Source organism: Amblyomma mixtum, chromosome 8 (genome assembly GCF_055824585.1).
Source record: "Amblyomma mixtum isolate Tamu chromosome 8, ASM5582458v1, whole genome shotgun sequence".
Taxonomy (NCBI): domain Eukaryota; kingdom Metazoa; phylum Arthropoda; class Arachnida; order Ixodida; family Ixodidae; genus Amblyomma; species Amblyomma mixtum.
The window spans coordinates 81,306,542-81,315,289 of NC_143019.1; positions in this window are offsets into that span (position 1 = coordinate 81,306,542).

The following is an 8,748-nucleotide window of genomic DNA, read 5'->3' on the forward strand; positions in this document are numbered from 1 at the left end:
CAAGGAAAGTGCAGCCCTCAATTGGTCCTGCAAAATCAATGTGCAGTGTGTGCCATGGTGTGTCTGGCTTTTCCCATTCTGGGACAGGAGCTTTCGGCGGGGCGCTCCGGCTGCTCTGGCAAGGCTTGCATTCTCGCACCACTGTTTCGATGTCGTTGTCAATGCCAGGCCACCACATGTAGCTTCTGGCACACTTTTTCATTGCAACGATGCCCCGATGTCCGGCGTGGATGAGAGACATAGCTTGTGCGCGTAGTTCTCTCGGCATCACAACTCGGGACCCAAATATGATGCAGCCGCGATGGGTGCTCAACTCTGTAGCTCGCCTGCGGTAAGCGTCGAAGTTGTCCCCTTTGAGTTTATGCACGTTGCCTTGTTGAACAGCTGTGTAAACTAGCCGGAGAGCTGCGCACTTCTGCGTAGATGCTGCAACTGTGCCTGCTGTAAGCGGAGGTTCTGGCAGTGCTTCGAACATCAGAACGTCTCCTGGTGGAAATGGTTCGTCAACAGTTGCGTCTAGTGGCAGACGGCTTAGCGCATCGGCGTTTTGATGTTTACTCCCATTGCGGTAGACCAGAGCGTAGTCGTACGCTGAGAGTTTGATGCACCAACGTGTCATTCGCGGAGACAAAGTTGGTGGCATAGGCCTTTGTGGTCCCAGAATGCCCAATAGCGGTCGGTGATCGGTTATAAAGGTCACCTTCCGGCCGGCAATGTACTGGTGAAAATGTGTCGCCGCGTAGACGATGGCTAGCCCTTCTTTGTCAAGTTGCGCGTAGTTGCGTTCTGCTTGCGACAACGTACGTGAGGCGAAGGCGATGGGAGCTTCCCTTCCTTGCTCGTCAGTTTGCGATAGAACCGCGCCGACTCCGTACGGTGATGCGTCGCAAGCCAAAAGCAGAGGCTTCCTTTCGTCGTAGTGGCGGAGGACTGTACATCTTCGAATCAGGTCTTTCAGGGCATCGAATGACTGCTGATGGCGTGGCGACCATGTCCATGTCACATCTTTCCGAAGGAGTTGGTATAAGTCGTTGGCCCCGGTAGCTCTTTGTTCCAAGAACCGGTCGTAGAACGTCAAGAGTCCGAGAAAAGCCTGTAGCTCCTGCTTGTTTGTTGGAGCTCGTGCTTCTGTGATCGCTCGCACTTTGTCCTCGGTAGGGTGAATGCCTTCCGCATCAATTCGGTGTCCCAGAAATTGCACCTCTGGCACCGCAAAACAGCACTTCGATTTGCTTATGCACAAATTAGCGTTTGCTAGCCTTTCGAGAACGAGCTCTAGGCGCACTGCATGCTCTTCAGTGGAAGTGCCACTGATGATGACATCGTCAAGGTAGACACAAACTCCTGGGATGCCCTGAAGCACTGTCTCCATGAATTTTTGAAATATGGCCGGGGCTGCAGCTACGCCAAAAGGCAGTCGCTTGACTTTGTACAAGCCTTTCAGTGTGTTAATTGCCAATAATTCAGCAGTTGACTCGCTCACCTTCAGCTGCTGATACGCCTGGGTGAGGTCCAATGTGCTGAAGACTCTTGCGCCACGTAGTACACTGAATACTTCTTCAGGTGTCGGTAGCGGGTAAGAGGACGCTTTAGTCGCAAGATTGACGGTGCTCCGGTAGTCTCCGCAGAGGCGTATGGTTCCGTTCTTCTTGCGAACTACGACAAGTGGTGTGGCCCATTCTGAATGCTGCGTCGGCTCGATGACACCTTGCTGCTCCAGTTTGTCCAACTCTTTTTCAACTGAATCTCGGAGAGCAAACGGCACCGGCCTGGCCTTCAGAAATTTGGGTTGCGCGTTGTCCAACAACTCCAGTGTGACCGGGGGCCCTTCGTTTCCTGGAATCTCTTCCGAGAATACTCTTTCGTATTTCTCTTGCAGTTGCTCAACCATGTTCTGGCTCGGCGTCTGGTGTATGCCGCATATCATCACGCCTAGTGGAGAAAACCAGTTTCTCCCTAGAAGGCTTGATCCTGTGCCCTTCACAACAAGCAGAGGTAGCGTATGGGTCTGGCCGTTGTAGTTAACCTGCACGTTGGCAGAGCCCAATAGTGGCAGATTCTGTCCTGACCACGTTCGCAGGTGCGTGTCGTCTTGTTGCAGGGCGGGTGCGTCAGATGGCCATGAAGTTCGGAACGTGTCCTCACTGATCAGAGTACAGGCTGCGCCGGAGTCCACCTCGAACTTAATCAGCTGGTGATGTACGCTTACTTCTGTAAAAATCTTCGGTCGCGTGCCGAGATTCATGGTGTTCAGGTCGTACAACACAGATGGCGTTGCTGATGTTGTTCCATGGAGATCAGATAGCGGCGTATTCTCTGAGGCGTTGACGCTGTGATTAGGCTGGGAAGGTGACTTTATCTTGGCAAGTCTCCGTTTCGTAATGCATGCTCTTTCGATATGCCCTCGCTTGTGGCAAAAATTACACGTGGCTGACTGGAATCGACATCCCTGGGGGTTGTGTTGGTCGTCACACCGCCAGCAGCGTTGTGCCTTTTTGACCGATTTTACAACAGAAGGCTTGCGCACCTGGTTGCTTGTCTGGTGTACCGGCTCGGTGTTCCGGCGAATCCCTCTCTGCTGGTGACCGGCGCTCTCCGCTCGAACGGCGATGTCGTAAGCTTTGCTGAATGTGAGGTCCTTCTCAGCGAACAGGCGCTGCTGCAGTGACTCGTCACTCAGTCCGCACACAAATCTGTCGCGTAACATCACGTCCAAGGGAAGCATGGTGGTGTTAGCAGAAGAAGCTGCGTCTCCCTCCTGCCCGGTAGCTGTTGTCGACAGCGTTCCAAAATTGCAGTCGGCAGCGAGCTTCTTGAGCGCGGCTACGTAGGCGCTCACAGTTTCTCCTCCCAGTTGATCTCGTCGTTGGAAGCGAGCCCGGCTGTAGACCTCGGATGGCCTTGGGTCGTAGTGCTTTTGCAGCGCTTTTACGATGTCGTCGTAAGACACTGCCGCTGGTGTGCTTGGCTGAATAAGGGCGCAGACAGTATCGTAGGTCTGCTCCCCGCACAGCGTCAGCAGGTTGGCCCTCTTCAAGGCTGGGTCTGTGATGTTGTTAGCTTCCAAGTAGAACTGAAGGCGTCCAACCCACGATGACCACGATGAGCCGTTGAACTCTGGTATCTGATTGGGAAACCCTCGCGTAGCCATGGCTTGTCAATAGCGTTGCGTAGCGCGGGTCGAATCCACTTTCTCGTCGCCACTGTCGTGTCCGGTCGCTGTGTTGAATGCAGCGAAAGACGCACACGGTACTTTAAGACTTCGTTTATTTAAAGCCGATGAGGGTGCGACCAGCGTCGACCGAGGCAGGAGCCGAACTGGCCGCCCGAAGAAAGGAGGGAGCGGAGAAGCGTCCACGGGAGGGAGTGGCTTCCCAAAACAGGAGGAGGATGCGGGGGCGCACCATGGGGGGGCATCTGGCGACAGCGTGCGACGAGGGGCAAGTGGTCGTTAGGAGGAGGATGCGAGTGGTCGTTAGGAGGAGGATGCGAGGGCGCACACACACAAAAGCAATAAGGGGACACAACAGTAAGCTTTGGGAAAATGTAGCAGGAGAGAACCTCGTGATCATCCACGCAGGGGTCAACAAGATGCTGCAGTATAAAGCAAATAGCAAATATAGTCGGGGGTTACAAACCTAAGGGCGACCTCCGAAGCTGTGCACAGTCTCAGAGGTCAGGGGACACGACCCATATATTGAGGACGAGGACATGAGGGCCAACACAGCAATCGGGGAGCAAGGTGTAATGTGTTGGATGTCAACCGGGTGATTTACGCAGACAGGAGCTCCTTCCCTTTCTTCCCGGATGGCATTCATTACACCAAGCCAGTAGCATGCCCCAACTGGCCCAACAAGGTACACTTCTACAATTAAAATTACATTTGATAGCGCAATACAGCAATAGAAACTGAAGTGCGGGAATGTGAACATAACCTCACCGATGCGCAGCTGCAGGAAGTGTCGAACACATTGAAGACGTAGCAAACGCGGGTTAATGACATCCCAGTCGAAATCAGGAGGAAGAAATGGGCTTGGGCAGGTAATGCGAAGGAAAGGTAGCCGCTGGTCCTTAAGGGTAATGAAGTGGATTCCAAGAGAAGGCAAATGTAGCAGGGGGCGGCAGAAAGTTAGGTGGGCGGATGAGATTAAGAAGTTAGCGGGGATTCGGTGGCCGCAACTGGTGAAGGACAGGGTTAAGGAGAGGCCTTTGCTCTGCAGTGGGCATAGTCAGGCTGATGATGATGATATGACCTAGTGGGGATTTTTAGAGAAGGGCCAAATCAAAACGGGATGAAGGAAGGGGGAAACATAAACCAAAAAGCTGGTGGGGCAGGGAAGGCAGCCATAGCACAATGCCAAAAGGCAATAGCAAAGAAATGGGGGGGGGAGGACACTAGGTGAAGTGGATTCAGAATGGAATGAATACCTGAGAGCAAAAGGAAGCCATCAAAATTAATTCAAGCCAAAATAGGAAAATCATGCCCAATGTGGGTGATGGAGACGAGTAAGAAGATAGAAATGCTGCAAATAGGTTTTAGGAGCACATAACTTCACAGGGGAAGAGGACAGAGGGCCCGGGGATCCAACGCTCACCACACAGGAAGGGAAAAGAGTAGAGGGAGAAGCACAGGTATATATCACACAAGCAATCCAGACAGCCTTTGTACAGCCCGAGGTGAACGAAATAGAGGAGGGTAATGACAGGGAAAGGCTGGGGAGGAAGAGCTCAGGGAGGCGACTCCAAGGAAATGGGAAAGAAAGCAAGGTTTCCACTGGAACAGCAACAGGACCAGATGGCATACCTATGAGAAAATTAACATACTAGGCCAGAAGAAGCAAGTTTACATCCCGACAAATTATTGAAAAAATGGGGAGGAGACGTACCAAAAGATTGTAAATTGAGCAGGATGTGACTAATATACTAAGGAAAGGGAAACAAGGACAACATTAAATTGTAATATTCAACAGTCTAGCAAGAGAGCAGCAGTTCGTAATTGGTGGTGCGGTGCTGGAAGTAGAAAGAGAATATGTCTATTTAGGGCAGGTAGTGACAGCTGATCTGGATCATGAGAGCGAAATAACTAGAATAATCGGGTGGAGTGCATATGGCAGGTTCTCTCAGATCATGAATGGCAATTTGCCTGTATCCCTCAAGAGAAAAGTATACAGCAGCTGTATCTTACCAGTACTCACCTATGGGGCAGAAATGTGGAGGCTAACAAATGGTTCAGCTTAAGTTGAGGACAACGCAGCGAGCTATGGAAAGAAAAATGATAAGTGTAATGTTAAGAGATTGGAAGTGGGCGGAGTGGGTGAGAGAACAAACGCAGGTTAATGACATCCTAGTTGAAATCAAGAGGAAGAAGTGGTGTGTTGTGTTTTATGGCACATAGGCAACTAGGAAGAAGTGGGCTTGGGCAGGTCATGTAATGCGAAGGCAAGATAACCGCTGGTCCTTAAGGGTAACGGAGTGGATTCCAAGAGAAGGCAAGTGTAGCAGGGGGCGGCAGAAAGTTAGGTGGGTGGATGAGATTAAGGAATTTGAGGAATAAGGTGGCCGCAACTGGCGAAGGACAGGGTTAATTGGAGACATGGGAGAGGCCTTTGCACTGCAGTGGGCAGTCAGGCTGATGATGATGACCAATTACGGTGACATCAGTTATGTACAGGTTAGCAATGCCGACATAAAATGAGAATAGAACAATGGGAAGAATACGAGGCTTTAGAACTGCAGAAGTGTTTCCGAAAGGAAAGACGTTTGAAGGACAATCTATTCATTATAATTAAGTGTAGAGAGATAGCAGAGGCAAGTCGGAGGCCTCTATGGATAGCATTTTTAGACATTAAAGGGGCATATGACCAGGTGAATTAGGAAAAACCTTGGGCCCAGTTGAAAGGATATGGTTTAGATGGAAATCTGGTCAAGTTTCTATGTGTACAGTCAGACAATGAGGTTGGTGGTAACATGGGAGGAAGAAACTATAAAACTAGCTAAAATTAAGAGGGCTAAGAGAGGGCTGTCCACTATCACCCCCTACTTTTCATGATACGAGTAAAATGGGAAAAGAGATTGGAAGAGAGTAGGGTAGGAGTTGACGCAAGTTATATAGTAAATCAATTACTAGCCAGACTTGTATGTGGAAGACACTACTGCTAGCACACAAGTGGGACATGTTGCAGGAAGTAAATATCTGTGGAGGGGAGGGCTACAAGTTAGGACGTGACTGCAGTAGAGAAGTCTGGGATAATGGAATAGGTATAATGATGAGAAAGACCCACTAGAAATACAAGACACTAAGATTGACCACGTTCACAATTACAAGTCTCTAGGCATAAGGCTAATGAAGAAAAAAAATATCTGGAAGAGTACAAAAGGATTCTTTAGAATAAAGGAGAAATGAATTCAGACGTTATGAAGCATAGAGCGCTATGGAACTATAATAACTATGAGGTTGATAGAGGTGTAGGGAAAGGAACTACGGTACCAGGCCTCACATTCGAAGATGCAGTTCTGTGCATGAAATAAGAAGTGCAATCAAGCATAGAAATAAGACAAATAAATGCAGGCAGGTTGAACTCGAGTGCACATGGGAACACTCCGAACGAGGGAGCCCAGGGAGACAAGGGTTGGGCGTCATTTGAAGATCAAGAGGCAATCAGCAAACTGATATATGATCAGAGACTAACTCAAATGGAGGAAACAAGGTGGGCAAAAAAGGTGTACAAGTATCTCTACATGAAAAGTATTAGCACAAAATGAATAGAACCTGAAAGCTAACTAAACTTGTACCTACAAGTGAGTGATGGGGCTCAGCAAAGTACTAGTGTGGAAACGGAGGTAAAGGAGACAAAGATGTGGAAGGAATGAATGCAAGGAAAATAAGCGCTAGGTATATACAGGGCCCAAAAACAGGACATAAAGTCTATTTGATAACTCAGGGGGCAGGGGCAGTTCATTACTTCTCGAAACTAGGACACTGGTTTTGAGAAGGAAAACGTACAGGTCCAAATTTGAAGTAGTTTGGTTTACGGGGGTTCAACGTCCCAAAGAGACTCGGGCTATGAGGGACGCCGCAGTGAAGGGCTGCGGAAATTTCGACCACCTGGGGCTCCTCAAAGGGATACTGAAGCAAAATTTTAAAGTTGAACGAAAATGCTGAAAATAGATTTTCGGAATGCGATTACACCGAAATCTAGCCGTGACATCGCATATTTTTCAGCAGATTGTTTTATGAGAGCACACGAAACCCTCCTGGCCGGCGCGAGATGGAGCGTGACGTGATGACACCCTCGTCCGACACGCAACCAGTCTCGTCACTCAGTGTGACGCGTGTGCTGGAAACTTAGCTTTCAGGAGTCAATGGGCATGCTAGCACTTCAAGCCATGGCGAACCTCTGAAAACTTCCAATTTTAAGAGAAACAAGTTTTTTTTTAGCTCATCCTTTTTATTTACTGCACAAAAATGAAAAGGCTAACAGTGACTTCTCACGGTTCTTTCCCAGCCTGTACAAAAGGAATGAAAAACGTAAATTACCGCCTGCACAGAGGTTCAATCCCAGCAGCAATTGCAAGTCGTAGCGGCGTCTCGATGGTTCAGCACGGCAGCAAACTTGCATTGAACAGCAAGTGCACATCACAAATTTCCCTCTCCGCTGCTTTTTCCCTTCAACATAAATGCAAAACGCCATGTTGTGCGAACAAGCCAGCAGTCTTACCATCGGAGATTGCCAACTGCACTGGGCCAACATCTGTCATTGCAAAGCCATGAGTGTAGTTGCGTACATTTTCAAGTAAACCTCCGGCCTTATGGAGCAGAAAAGAGTATCTGAAATACTGTTTTCATTTATGAAAGGCCACTGGCTGAGCGAAGCAGCTCTTGATTACATCTTCACTGCGACACCTGATGCACAAATAGAAAGTGTGGCTGAATGTTTCTTCAGCCACGTTCCATTTCTTTCTAAACAAACTATCGGTTACAACAACTGTAACACAAATTCTAGAAACATGCATTTAACCCAGTGCTTATTGACATACCTCACCTTGCCTTACTTGTTTTTGAAACACCTCAGCCACTTTCTCATTCCTGAGAAGACGGCTGAGGTCCCTATTCCATCGGGTGGGAACCTCGAGATCCTTGCCCAGCCAAGGATGGCTGCCGAGGTTACCGACCGTATTTAAAGCTTTTACCAAAAGTCACTTCTAAAATTTTGTCTTAAATTTTTATATTTTTACTATGCTGCACAAACTAACTTTTTAGGCCCTTTACACCACCGTTCATTTAGAATTTTGTATAACATCCTATATAAAAATTTTTATACCCTGAGCTTGGCGCAAGATAGCCTTAGTCGCTTATGCACCATAAAACACAACACACGTTCCATTTCTCAGCAAAGAGCAGCAGCGCCACCAAACGCTACGCTGTGGCAACCACAACGCCGCGACATACTACCACCGCTCAAAGTCGCAACCAAACTGACATCTGCTTCCGGTGTTTTGACCAATCAGGCGAGGTCGAAAATGACTTTGGATTGTGGCACAAACTCTCAATATGGCCCCTGGTGTGCTTATGGAGAAGGGAGCGCAAAATAGGAGCAATTACAGTATTTTGATGCCAACAATTTTCATGCATGCAAAACATAACTGTGCAATGCCATTGTGCTAGGCACTCGCTGTACAACATCGTAATTCACAGCAAACCATAGCATTAATTTCAGCCTTAAATTCTTAGGTTGGCTTAGATTAGAT